Here is a 14,916-nt window from a genome sequence, read left to right as displayed (position 1 = left end):
TCTACTGGTAATGGATTATCTTCCTCATCTACATCATCTAAATTATCTTTGTGATAATCAGGCTGTGAGGGTGGAGAGTCCTGCAGTGTAGTAGGCAGTGGCTCTAGTGTAAGAGAAAGTGGTGATGGTGGTGTAGGGGAATGTATTGGAAGAGGAGGAGAGAGATTAGTCCCAGTATTTTTCTTCAGTGGAATTGTATATGGAATGTCCTCAGACTCTGGTTTATGCTTTTGGAGGCAGTTTAGTGATCAGACTGACTATGCTACTTACCATTATGCATCTGTTCTTGGCATGTAGGGCTGCTGGCATTCATATCTGTGCATAGATCGCCGCCTAGTGTTGGGTCCGGATGTTTGCACGTTGTTGTCCTCGAAGAGTCTTCGAAGTATCCTGAGATAGGGGACTCCTCCCCTGGACCACAGTGCGCATGGGCATCCTCTCCATCCTCAGATTGTTTTTCGCCATTGTGGCAGTGATGGAGTAGATACAGAAAGTGATGACCATGCTATACAGAAATTCTGAGAGCTGCAGCTGCTACAGGCGCCGGGGAGGAGGGTGGGCGATATGAATGTCAGCAGCCCTACATGCCAAGAACAGATGCATACTGGTAAGTAGCATATTCAGTTTGAGGCATGTGGGCTGCTGAATTCATATCTGTGCATAGAATACATAGCAGTACCTCCCATTAGCAGCGGCTACCAGTGCCAGCTGCAGCGGTCTGAAAAAGAGTTTTGAGAACAGCCTGTCCTACAGCTGCCTGCTGTTTTGAGTGTACATCTACACAATAGTGTTTGGTAAATATATGTATAGTGGACCATGTGGCTGCTCTACATATATCATGTAAAGGAATGTTTCCCAGGAAAGCAATGGAGGCCCCTAACTTACGTGTTGAGTGGGCTCGTGGGGGAATCGTTAATGTGCGTTTAGCCTTTTGATAGCAAATTTGAATACATTTAACGATCCATCTGGCTATACCTGCTTTGGAGATGGCGTTGCCTTTGTGTTGTGGAGAAAAGGCAACGAAAAGTTGTTTTGTCTTTCTAAAGCCTTTAGTTCTGTCTATATAGTACATGAGGGCTCTTTTGACATCTAGTGTATGGAGCATTCTTTCAGCGACATTTTGTGGATTCTGAAAGAAAACAGGCAGTTCAATAGTTTGATTTATGTGGAACTGCGATATTACTTTAGGCATGAATTTGGGGTTGGTACGTAGTACGACCCTGTTTGCGTGAACCTGTATGAATGGATCTTGAATGGTTAGTGCCTGGAGTTCACTAACTCTTCTCAACGAAGTGATTGCCACTAGGAAAGCTACTTTCCAGGTGAGGAATTGAATCTCACATGAGTGGAGAGGTTCGAAGGGTGGACCCATCAGTCGGGTGAGGACCAAGTTGAGGTTCCACACTGGTGCTGGTGGGTGTCTTGGGGGAATTACTCGTTTAAGTCCCTCAAAGAAGGCTTTGATGGCAGGCACTCTGAATAAAGAGAGGTGCTGCCTGTTTTGGAGATAGGCTGCTATTGCGGTTAAATGGATACGTATTGAGGTGTATGCCAGATTGCATCGGTATAGGTGTAAGAGGTAACAGATTATGTTTTGAATGGATGCGTCTAGCGGGTTAATGTCATTGTAATAAATGACAAACCTCTTCCATTTGGCTGCATAGCAAGCTCTGGTAGTGGGTCTCCTAGCTTCCTAAATGATCTCCATACAGTCAGGTGGCAGGTTTAGGTAGCCAAACTCTAAGACTTCAGGAGCCAGATTGCCAGGTTCAGCTGTTGCGGATCTGGGTGCTGAATTTCTTCATGGTTCTGCGTCAAATGCGCGGGTTTGATCCGCAGCCTTTGATGCGGCACCACGGAAAGTTCCAGAAAGGTGGTGTACCATGGCTGGCGTGCCCATGTTGGAGCAACCAGGATAAGTGTCAGTGAGTGCTGTCGCAGTTTGCGTGCCACCAGCGGTATCAGCGGCGCTGGGGGAAAAGCGTACGCAAATCTGCCGGACCAGTTCATCCATATCGCATTGCCCTGCGACTGTGGATGTGGGAACCTGGCGGCAAAGCTTTGGCATTTTGCGTTTTCGCTTGTGGCGAATAGGTCTATCTCTGGATGACCCCACTGTTGGAAGTACGGTTGGAGTACTGACGGGTGTAGCTCCCACTCGTGCATCTGGTGGCTGTGTCTGCTGAGCAGATCCGCCATCTGGTTGTCCTTGCCGGGGAAGTGTTCCGCCATGAGGAATATGTTCCTCTGAATGGCCCACTTCCACATGCTCTGAGCCAGAGGAGACAACTGTGGAGAGTGCGTTCCTCCCTGCTTCTGTATGTAGTACATGGCAGTCATGTTGTCCGTCCGGATCAACACGACTTTGTTGCACAGGTGTACCTTGAAGGCTTTCATTGCCAGGAAGATTGCCATCAGTTCGAGAAGGTTGATGTGCATCTTCTTTTGTTGTATTGTCCATAGTCCCTGCACTGTGTAATTGAGTACATGAGCTCCCCATCCCTGGAGAGACGCGTCCGCTGTCAGTATTATTTGTGGAACAGGCTCGTGGAACGGTCGGCCCTTGCAAAGGTTTTGTGGATTCCACCAATGCAGAGTTGTATGCCCGACCGCTCACCAACACTAGGTCTTTTAATTGCCCGTGAGCCTGATTCCATTGACGTGCCAAGCACTCCTGAAGCGGGCGCATATGTAGTCTCGCGTGCGGGACTATGAAAATGCAGGAGGCCATCATGCCTATCAACTGCATGAACACTCGCGCAGGAAGGGAGTGTTGGGGTTTGAACTTTGAGATCAGCATTTGCATGCCGTTGATCCTCACTAAATTTGGCTGAGCTGTGGCTGCCAGAGTGTCTATGGTCGCACCTAGGTACTGTTGTACGTGTGCGGGTTGGAGATGTGATTTCGGGTAATTTAGTGAGAATCCCAGACTGTGAAGAAGGTGAATGGTGCGGGACATGTGGCTGGCACATTGCTGGGCTGACTTTGCTTGAACAAGCCAGTCGTCCAGGTAAGGGTAGACGTGAATGTGTTGCCTCCGTAGATGTGCAGCCACTGTAGCTAGGCACTTTGTGAAAACTCTGGGTGCTGTTGTCACGCCGAAGGGAAGGACTTTGAATTGGTAGTGCTGCCCCTGAATAGTGAACCTGAGATATTTTCTGTGTGACGGGTGTATGGGTATGTGGAAATACGCATCTTTGAGGTCTAGCGTGGCTAGGAAGTCTCCCTGTCTGAGCAGCGGGAGAACCTGCTGTAGGGTGAGCATGTGGAAATGCTCTGAGAGAATGTAGTGGTTGAGGGGTCTCAGGTCTAGTATAGGTCTGAGTGACCCGTCCTTTTTTGGTATTAAGAAGTACAGAGAGTACACCCCTGTCCCCTGCTGGTGGACGGGCACGACCTCTATTGCGCCTTTTTGCAGCGTACTTAGCACTTCCTGCTGTAATAATGCTAAGTGCTCTGAGGACATAGGACGGTGCTTTGGCGGTATTGTGGGTGGAGTGGAGGTTAATTCGAGGCAGTAACCGTGTTGGATAACATCTTTGACCCACCTGTCCGTGGTGATGGTATTCCACGTGGACAGGAACCGCTGGAGTCTTCCCCCGACAGGTGTTATGTGGTCGGGGGGAAGGGAGAGGGCGTCACTGTTTGTTTTTGGGGGAGGACCTGGTATTGCCGTAACCGCGTCCTCTGCCCTTCGTGCTGGAGCCACGATATCCACCTCGGGTGTTTTTATCGTAGGTACTTTGTGTGCCCCCTTTATTGTAGGTTTGCTGTGACCCCTGTCCTCTACCCGCTCCTCTATTTCCGGGGTGACGAAAGGAGCCACTACGAAATGTCTGCGTTTGCAGAGCCCCCATTGACTTTGCAGTGTGTGTCTTTTTTTATCTTTTCTAGGGTGGTGTCAACCTCTGATCCGAATAAGTAGTCAGGGTTGACAGGCTGATTGAGGATGTTATTTTGAACCTCAGGTTTGAATTCGGAGATTCGTAACCAGGCGTGTCGTCGTAGCATGACGCTGGTGTTTATTGCTCTCGCAGCTGTGTCGGCGGCATCCAGTGCACACTTAATGGATGCGTTTGTGAGAAGTTGTCCCTCCCTGATGAGGAGCTCCGCTGCCTCTTTGTACTCGTCTGGTAGATGTTGGAGTAGGGACTCTAACGTGTCATAGTGTGAGCGATCGTAGCGAGCTAGGAGCGCCTGTGTATTGGCAATGCGCCATATGTTTGCCGCCTGGGCTGCACTCCTTTTGCCGGAGGTCTCTAGCACCTTGGACTCTTTGTCCGGGGGAGGAGCATCACCAGTTGTCTGCGAGTGTGCCCATTTGCGAGCATTAGCAACTACGATGGAGTCCAGAGGTAACTGGCCTCTAATGTACGCAGGGTCCCCAGGTGCGGGCTTGTATTTTTTCTCGATCCTGGGGTTTATTACCCGTGCCCTGGTGGTTTCTTTGAAAATGTCCTTTGCTGGCTTGAGGACACCTTTCAACATGGGCAGAGTCTTTACAGTCCTCTCTGAGGATGCGAAAGTGTCCACCAAGAAATCGTCCTCGATTGTGTCTGAGTGGAGTTGCACTCCATGATTGGCTGCGGCACATTCAATGAGGGCGTTGAATGCAGCAGTGTCCTCTGTGGGAGACGTTTTTGCGCCATAAAGCTGCGTGTCCTGTGTATCCATAGCGGCACCCGGGTCTACAGGGTCATCCCAAGCTTGATCAGGGTCCTGCTGGCCTTCAGGGTCCATATCCCTGGGGTAGGTGGTGTCGTCACCCATATAGTCCTCTATTGCGTCCGTGTCGGAGTGCGTCGGAGAGAAGGACTGTGGATCTGGATAAGAGGTGTGGAGGCGTTCATAAAGAACTGGTTCCGATTCCGCCGGCAGTTTTTGCTTTAGCGGGATCCTGTAAGAGTCCAAAGCCTGCTCGGAAGTGATCTTCCGCTTTCGGAGCATGAGCCTGCCGGTGTCGGCATCGATGAAGTGGGACGGTGATGTCCCAGTAGGAGAGTGTTCAGTAGATGGGGACCTTGTCTGGGTGACACGTGTTCTGATCTCGAATAGTTTTGGCGCCGTGGATGGCGGCAAACCAAAGGTGATGTTGGTCGGTGCCGAAGGTGCCTTTTGAGCCTTTTTCGGCTCGGAGCCTGACGTGGCCTGAAGGGCTGCCTTTTGTCTGATACGTTGCAAGGACGCTGCAACTTGTCGCACCGAGAACTCCGACGCTTGTTTGGCGCAGAGTGGTTCTGTAGAGGTAGGAGTGGACTTCTTTGGAGCCACAGGGTCATCGAGTCGAGGAGAGGTAGTAGCTGTCGACGGCGTCGATGATTGGACCGTAGTCGCTGCCTTCGAGGTGGATTCCGATGGAGCGGCCATTTTAACCTTGGTGGTCGGTGCCGATTGTTTCGGTGCCGGGGTCCGAGGCGCTTTGGCGGTACCGATGGCCTTTCTCTTGGGATCGGCGCAGACATCGGCTGCAGCGGGCTCGGCACCGAAGTCCCTTTTGGTGCGGTCGGAGCCGACGGTTTTGGCTGGCGTCGAAGGTGTGGTGGTCCTCGAGCCGACCAGTGTCAGTTTCACTTTCGGTTTCTGTTGAACCGGTGCGACGATTGGTTTCGTGGAAGGGAAACCAGTCTTTTTGGGTAACAATGGCTCTCGCTCGATGTCCGAGGCCGGGCCAGAGGGCGGGGCCGAAGAACTGCGGGATTGATCTTGGGTAAGGCCCGAAGGCGATCCCTCGACCGGAGCCGTAGACTGACGCACTGTGATAGCCTCCGTTTGGACGGGTAGGCCCTGCTCGTCACCAGAGCTACCTTCTTCGGCCCCTAAGGCCTCATCGTAGTCTCCTACCTCATCGTCGGCTTCTTCCCTGTGAAAAAGCTCTTCATCTACGTCTTCCGATCTGGAACCGTGTTCGGAAGCGGGGCTGGAGGGTATGTTTTCCACGCTTTCAACATCTTCGTCCTCAGTGCTGAAGATGTTGGTCGGGGCCGGTGCCGCTTGCTGCGCTTCTAGTCTCGCGGCTCGTCGATTCCGGAGAGTCTTCTTGGATCTGAACCGGGCACAGGCCATACATTTCGATTCGTCGTGATCCGGCGAGAGATATTTGTTGCACACCGGGTGGACGTCGATATGTGGATATTTCGCGTGGCAAACAGGACACCGCTTGAATGGGGTCCTCGATTCCATCGTCGATGTAGGGTCGATGGTCGGATGAAATGGATCCGAAAAAGTTGTTAAGGTCGCTAACTAGCAAGTAAACTGTCGATACCGATCGGGAACAGTACCGACGAAAACTAAAGGCCTTTTGGCCTGACAACTAAATTTTCCTAACTTGAGTCAAGATAAGCACATCCGAACCCAATGGCGGAAAAAAACAATCTGAGGATGGAGAGGATGCCCATGCGCACTGTGGTCCAGGGGAGGAGTCACCTATCTCAGGATACTTCGAAGAATCTTCCAGGACAACAACGTGCAAACATCCGGACCCAACACTAGGCGGCGATCTATGCACAGATATGAATTCAGCAGCCCACATGCCTCGAACATGCTGTATCTGGATTGATGTACAGTTCTTTTTGTCTAGGACCGGTTTTGGGAGGTGGAAAGTAAAAAATCTGATCCTGTCTTCTAGGAGGAACGTCTTTCGATTTCGGCACAGACTACTTCGGTACTTTGGACATCGAATGTTTCAGCTGCGAAGCGTGTTTCAGCTTCGAGCTCCCTGGTTTCAGCTCCAATCCCTTTTTAGGTTGACTCGGTCCCGAGCTGGAAGGCTTGATTGCTTGTTTCAGGGCCGGACCCAAAGGCGGGGCATTAGAAACATCTCTGTGCTGACCGTGACCAGACGGTTGGGGTGGCAACGAAGCCTTATGTTTCACAGGATTTGAATTTTGGGGCAAGGGGTGTGTGTACTCACGTGAACTTCACCTTGGTCCAATGAGAAGTCCTCTTCTATTTCCGAGTCAGTTTTATGCACCGAGATAGACTGCTCCTCCATCTCCTCTTCGGCACCTTGTGCATCAATTCCTCCTGCTCTGCATTTCACGACACCGAGCCAGACGATCGTGGAGAGTCTTTTAGGATTGCAATGATCTGCAAGCGTCGCAGTCCTGTTTGTTGTGCTCGGGGGACAAGTACAAGTTGCACACTTCGTGTGAGTCGGTGCATGGGTACTTCGCGTGGCACCAAGGACAGAATTAGAATGGAGTCCGTTCCATCGACTGCAAGGTGGACCGACGGGGTCAGGCCTGATGGCCTTCCATGAGTTACCCGATCTAAAGTGACGTTTTTCTTCAACCAATACGCGAGAAGTGGGATATGTGTACAAAAAATACCATCGAGGGTAGAGTCAATTGTGCAGCGAGGGGAACAAGAAGAATGGCTTTGAACCGGAGCTCAGCAATTCATGCCTGAAACCGATGGCGGAAAAAAACAATTTAACAATGGGGTCGATGCCCATGCACGTTGTTACCGAAAGGAGGAGTCACCTTCTCTCGTGACTGGACGGACCTCTTCGAAGAAAAACAACTTGCAACCATCTGGTCCCCACACTAGATGGCAAGAGTATGCAAAGCATGTGATCTACATCACACATGCCTTGAACAAAATGCTACAAAATCAATGCACAGCATGTGAATCCAAAAAAGATTCAGGCTTCAAAATGAAATGATTTCAATCAATCAGGAGGCTATAGGAGTAGTTTTGCAGCCTGGAGAATTGACTGGTTTCCCATGCAATCCACCCACCTCCCCAGGACATAAAGGAACAGAAGTGAACAAAGAACCAAAAAAAGATGAATCTGAAGATGGCGACCACACGTGGAAGCTTACGGGGAAGGAGTATGACGTCAGCACATGCAAATGGTGGGACAGCTGAAGCCCCCAGAAAAAAAATTGTAAAAATTTTTTTGTAAAAAAACAAACAAAACACAAATAGAGAAGGACTACAAACGCAAAGGAGAATTCTGGACCCAACCACTAGATTGGGAAGAAAACAAGTTACTTACCTGTAACTTTGGTTCCCCAGTATTGGTAACTTTCATGGATTCTCATGCTTTGTATCATTCCCCGTCGTCGGAATGGGAGCCTCGGTAACAAAAAAATATATATATATATATACATATGTATAACCATAGAAACAAAAGAGAAAAATAGGCCTAGGCCTCATCTCATTTTGTAGTATATCACCCTCTTTGTGTAAAAGAGCCCAAACTTTTGCCAGGACCAATCAGCACAGCCTCACCCTCTGGAACCTTCCTGAGAGAGCTCAGAGCCTCAGATTTTCGTAGCCGTTGTGCCAACAGCCACTACCTTAGTAAACCGGCAGAGCTTTCCCAGGGGAGGTGGGTGGGCGCATGAGAATCTATGAAAGTTACCAATACTGGGGAACCAAAGTTACAGGTAAGTAACTTGTTTTCTTACCCCAGTATTGGAACTTTCATAGATTCTCATGCTTTGTATCAGAATAGCAAGCAGTAAATCACGACAAGCACATTTCGGAAAACACATGGCTTTACAAAATCATCTCAGTGTACATGATAAACAACCATTACTGAAACCAAATGTGCTTACCAGGATGGAGGGATTGTAGGGAAAGCTCCCCTCTCATTGAAAAAGATTCCGGAGGACTGCTTGACCAACAGCAGCGTCAGCTCGTCCCACCGATTCCAGGCAGTAGTGCTTCGTGAAGGTGTGTACACTGCTCCACGTTGCTGCCCTGCAAATGTCCTTGATCGCCAGTCCAGCAAAGAGAGCCACTGAAGACGCCATCGCTCTCGTAGAATGAGCCCGGGCCCTTTTATCCAAAGGTTTGCCCGCAGCTTGATGACAGTACTGAATTGCACTGGAGATCCAGCGGGAAATGCCACTCTTGGCGAGCGGCAACCCCTTCCGTGGTGCACTGTAGGCAATAAATAGCTGAGTAGACTTTCTGAAAGAGCGTGTGCGCTCGAGAAAGAATTTCAGGCAGCTTTGGACATCCAAAGAATGCAATGTTCGTTCCGCTTGTGTGGAAGGACGCGGAAAAAAGGAGTTCAAAATTAAGGGTTCATTCAAATGAAACTCCGAAGGCACCTTCGGGATGAATTTTGGGTTGGTTCTCAAAATCATCACATCCCTCTTAAACTGCAGAAAAGGCTCCACTATAGAGAGAGCCTGGAGCTCACTAACCCTCCTAGCCGAAGTTAATGCCAAGAGAAGGGCTAGGTTCCACGATAGGAACTTCAAGTCCGCCTTGTGAATAGGCTCAAAGGGCGCTTTCATCAGTTGAGCCAGTACTAGGTTAAGCTGCCAGATAGGAGGGGGTGGTCCGACCGGAGGAAACATCCGAAATAACCCCTTAAGGAACTGCTTAACAATCCTTGCGGACCATAGAGATGGCCCCGATGTCTTCCGTCGAAAGCGGGATATGGCAGCCAGATGTACCTTGATCGAAGAGTGCGCCAGACCTGATTTAGCCAGAGAGAGGACGTAAGGCAAAACCTGATGTGGCAGGGATTTGTAAGGATGGAGTTTATTCCTCTGGCACCACAGACAAAATCTCTTCCATTTTGCCCTGTAGGTCTTATTAGTGCTTGGTGCCCGCGCCTGAGATAAAACATCCCTGCACTCCTTGGACAGATTCAGATGGCGGAATTCTCTGTGTTCAGGAGCCACGCTGACAAGTGAAGTGACTCCGGATCCGGATGGAGCACCTGCCCCTGATCTCGCGACAACAGAGATGGAATCAGTGGCAAGCAAATCGGGCGATCCTGGGAGAGAAGCAGGAGTTCCGTGTACCAGAACTGTCACGCCCATGCTGGAGCAATGAGAATCATCTTGCATGGTTCCGCCCTGACTTTCCTGAGAACTCGAGGAATGAGGGGAATTGGAGGAAAGGCGTAGCAAAATGCGCCGAACCAAGCAATCGAAAGGGCATTCCCCAGAGACCCTTGCTGGGGAACCTTGCTTGCGTAAAACCGGCACTTGGCGTTCTCCGGGGACGCAAAGAGGTCTATGGTCGGAGTACCCCATCTCTTGAACACTGACTCCAGCGTGGCCTGATCCAACTCCCACTCGTGTGTCACTTCCGTCTGTCGACTTAGGGCATCCGCTGTGATGTTGAGACACCCTGCTAGGTGCTCGGCTTGCAGAGTGATCTTGTGAGAGATCGCAAAATCCCAGATCATCTGAGCTTCTTTGGACAGAGTCCGCGATCTTGTTCCCCCTTGCTTGTTGATATAGTGCATGGCCGTCGTGTTGTCTGTCCGGACCAGCACTGCACGATTCTGAAGTCTGGGAAGGAACGCCAGCAAGGCTAAGTGAATGGCCCTCAGCTCCAAAAGATTGATGTGGCGTAGTCTGTCTGCTGGACTCCAGTGACCGCTGACCTGAAGCTCCTGGAGGACAGCTCCCCATCCTTCTAGGGAAGCATCTGTGGTCACCACCATAGGAGAAGGAGGGATCCGGAACGTTAATCCTCCTGCGATGTTCTCCTTCACCAGCCACTATTCGCAGGCTTTGCACATGGCAGGCGTTATCCACACCCTGTCGTTGAACGAGCCTTCTGCCTGGCGCCATTGTTTGTCCAACTCCTCCTGTAGAGGACACATATGAAGCCTGCAATGCGGTATCAAAGGTATGCAGGATGAGATTGATCCGAGCAAGGACTTGTACTGTTGAACCGACACATGTCTCTTGTGCAGCATTTGACGAGCGGAAGTGGTCAGTTTGCCCTGACGCTCCTCCGACGGACGAGCCGTGCATCGTTTCGTGTCCAGAATAGCCCCAAGGAACTTCCGTGACCTGGAGGGTATCAGCTCCGACTTGGACACATTGAGCTGAAGACCCAAATGGGCGAACAATCGTATGCAAGTTGACACAGCCTGAGACGTTGCCCTGAACGACGGAGCCTTGACGAGCCAGTCGTCCAAGTACGGGAACACTTCCAAGGACTGCTTCCTTAGAAAAGCAGCGACTGGTGCCAGCATCTTCGTGAAAATTCGGGGTGCCGACCGAAGGCCAAACGGGAGCACCTTGAACTGGAAATAGCTCTTGCCTACTGTGAAGCGTAGATATTGCCTGTGAGCTGGGTGGATCGGAACATGAAAGTATGCATCCTCTAAATCCAGGGACGCCAAAAAATCTCCCGGATTGAGTAGTCTTAGAATATCCTGGAGAGTGACCATCCTGAAAGAGAGTTTGATGAGATAGGTGTTGAGCTCCCTGAGGTCTAGTATAGGACGCCATGTATCCTCAGTCTTCCGAACCAGGAAGAACCTGGAATAAAACCCCTTGCCCCTTTGTGAAAGCGGCACGGGCTCTATCGCCCCCTTGATGAAAAGTTGGTGGGCTTCGAGATGTAATAGTCGGAGATGTTTCGATGCACGGGCGTCCGGAGCTCTTGTTGGAGGAAGATCTTGGAACTCCAACGTATGGCCACTCTGAACTATATTCAAGACCCACCGGTCTGATGTTAAACGCACCCAGCTGTCCAGACAAAAAGATATCCTGCCCCCGACCGGTGTTTGTGGTAGGGGAGGAACAGTAGCCAGAGCCAGGAGGCCGCTATTGCCTCTTGGCGTTGTCTCGTCCCTGACGATTCTGACGTCCTCTCTGGGACTGTCGAGAGAAAGACGCCGACTGTCCTTGGCGCTGGCTGGAGTATTGACCTTTATAGGACTGTCCTGATTGTGTGGAATATTGACGTTGGTTTCCTCTGTAATTAGAAAACCCCCGACCACGTGCCCCTCTGAATGGCACTTTGCGATAGTTCAAAGATCCTAAGGACTTAGCTGTGTCGGTGTCCTTTTTAATGCTTTGGAGGGCGTCATCCACATGCTTACCAAAAAGCATCTCCCCGTCAAAGAGGAGGTCCAAGATCTTATTCTGGACCTCCTGGCGAAACCAGGTCGCCTTCAACCAGCCTTGACGGCGCAAGACCGCTGACCCTGCCAAAGCCCTGAAAGCAGTGGAAGCAATGTCCATCGCACAGTCAATGACTTCCGAAGAGCATCTTTCTCCTTCCATCAGAACCTGCTTGGCTTCCTCTTGACTCGAGTCTGGTAGCTGGTCCATGAACGGCTCCATATCACACCACATCTGGCGGTCGTACCTGCCCAGAATAGCCAGAGAATTAGCTGCACGCACCAACAAGCTGGCCATGGTGGAGAATCTTTTACCCACATTGTCCAGCCTTCTGCCTTCTTTATCTGGAGGCGTGGTTAATGGAGTGGACGGATTTTTTGACTTGCTTTGTGCGGCTTGTGAAATAACGGAATCCGGCTTAGGTTGTCCTAGAAGACACGCAGGACTACCCTCAGGGGCCTTGTATTTCTTCTCCAGCCGGGGAAGAACCGGAATGACCGTCGCCGGATTTTGCATCGTCTTAATTCCCTCATCCCAGACATGTTCTATTATGGGAATTGATCTGACCGACTTCTTATACTGAGCTTTAAAGTCATATAGGAAGCAGTCGGACTGCTCCACCGTAAGTGGCAGACCAAACCTCTTGGATGCCCGTTCCATCAAATTATGGAAACCACCAATGTCTGCTGGAGGCGATATATTTGTCTCTCGGCCCACAGCATCCGGATCCTGCGTATCATCAGGGTCCCCATCAGGATCCCCTGGATCTGTAAGAGGGATCACCTGTCCCTCGTCGTCCTCGTCCGTATCCACATCTTGTGTGTCTCGATCGGCAGGTTCCGTACCTGAAGGTTGGGGAACCACTAAGGGTACCACCGGTGAAGTGGTACGAGGTATGTCCCTTGGCAGAGGAGGCAAGTCCATTGCCATGTCACGTGGCACTACCGACGTAGAAGGACGCACCGGAGTGCGATCCGGCAATGTCGGAAAACGAGATTTATAGTCTTGCAGCATCAGTTGCAAATCCGTCACTAAAGCCACTGGCAAGGCAATCATATCCTGCCTCAGAGAGCGGGGGTGTACTTCCTGTGTCAAGCTTTGCCGCCCCTCCTGCACCTCTGGACCATAAAACTCCTCCGTATCTGTGTCCTGCTGTTTGACATTCAGGTCTGAAGGGCTGTATGCGTCCCCATACTGCCCATCCTCCTCCGAGTCCTCGAGAAGCATGGATGGTGGCAAAGGCGTGACCCGCCTAGGAGAAGTCATGTCCGGCGTAATCTTTAATCTTTGGATGGCAAATCCTGAATTTTTCGTCGTCGACGGAGTCGATGGCAAAGGGATTCCCAGCGTCGACGAACTCGACGACGACATCGTCGACTGAAAGGTAACTGTCGTCGACGGGGCTAGAATCGTCGTCGACGATGAGGCCGTCGACAGTTCTGAAATCGTCGTCGACGGAGCAGTCGTCGACGGAGCTTTCTTCTTCGTCGACGGAGCATGTTTCATCGTCGGCGGAGCACCCGTCGACGGTCTCGTCGACGAACTCGTCGTCAGCAACATCGACGAACTCGTCGTCATCGTCGACGTGGTCTTCGTCGTCGACACCGCCGTCGAAGACGAGAAAGTAGCCGTCGTAGACGATGAAGTAGATATCGTCGGCGGTCTCGTCGACGACCCCATGGAAACAGTCTTAACTATGGAGATCGTCGTCGACGTACCTGCTTTAGCCTGCGTCGACGGACGCGGTTTCTTCACTGGAATTGACTGAAGAGTTTCTGCAGCATGTTTTTTCACAGATTTCTCCTTCTGGGACGGAGGGAGAAGATGTTGCAACCTCCTTCTTGTCCTTAAGGGCTACGTCCACAGCAGCAGCCCGTCCCTGCCTCTCCTTTACACTGCCGTGAGGAGATTTCATGGGACCAGCCTCCTCAGACCTGTCAGAGATCCCGTGAGGGGCTTTGAGAGGGGGTTCCACAGAGGTGGAGGGAGATGACCTACCCCTCTTCTTAGATCTCCTGGAGGAGGTACCAGAGATAGATTCCTCCTCATCCGAAGAGAGGACCTCCGTCCTGGTCTTTAGCTTCTGCAGCCACGTCAGCAAGCGACCCTCTGTCTCTCAAGGACTTGGTCGAGAAGGTCCGACAAATTTTACAGTCTGTGGCCTTGTGTTCCAGGTACAGGCAGTATATGCAGTTTTCATGCTTATCTTCCACAAACAGTCTCTTCTTCCCACAAGAAGCACAAGATCTGAATAAAGCTTTCTTCTCCTTTTCTGACATTCTGTCACAAAAGATGGCAATAAAGATAACCAAAAGTAAAATTCTGATAAACTGAGCAGAGCTCAGTGGAGACTCCCTAGCACAACGTGCGGTAGAAAAATCTGAGGCTCTGAGCTCTCTCAGGAAGGTTCCAGAGGGTGAGGCTGTGCTGATTGGTCCTGGCAAAAGTTTGGGCTCTTTTACACAAAGAGGGTGATATACTACAAAATGAGATGAGGCCTAGGCCTATTTTTCTCTTTTGTTTCTATGGTTATACATATGTATATATATATATATATATTTTTGTTACCGAGGCTCCCATTCCGACGACGGGGAATGATACAAAGCATGAGAATCTATGAAAGTTCCAATACTGGGGTAATAATGCAACTACTCCTACAGAAAAGAAACCATTTTGTTACCCATAGCAATCAGTTTGTAGCATGTAGTGCTATAGATTGATATACATACTACCGACCTCCCTGGAAGAAAGTGCAAGGTAATATGTGAACAAGGTATATGTTTATGTTCTCCTTAACCCCTTCAGCGCGGCGCGGATTACCGCGCCGTGCTGAAGGTTCCATTGAGCGGGCGGGGCCATGACGGAGTGGTTCCGTCATGCGCACAGTGCGACGGACGCGCATGACGGAACCACTCCGTCATAAGCAGCGATGAGGTTAATACCTGCAAATCTACAGGTATACAAACAATATAACACTTTACTTTCTATACATAAAACCTTACCCCCTAAAAGGGAAAAACAGTCTAAGGTAAAATCGCTGTCTGGTGCATTGAGGGTTTCAGAGGAGGGATCAAAAGAA

Source organism: Triturus cristatus, chromosome 3_2, assembly GCF_964204655.1.
Source record: "Triturus cristatus chromosome 3_2, aTriCri1.1, whole genome shotgun sequence".
NCBI lineage: Eukaryota > Metazoa > Chordata > Amphibia > Caudata > Salamandridae > Triturus > Triturus cristatus.
This window is presented reverse-complemented; position numbering follows the sequence as displayed.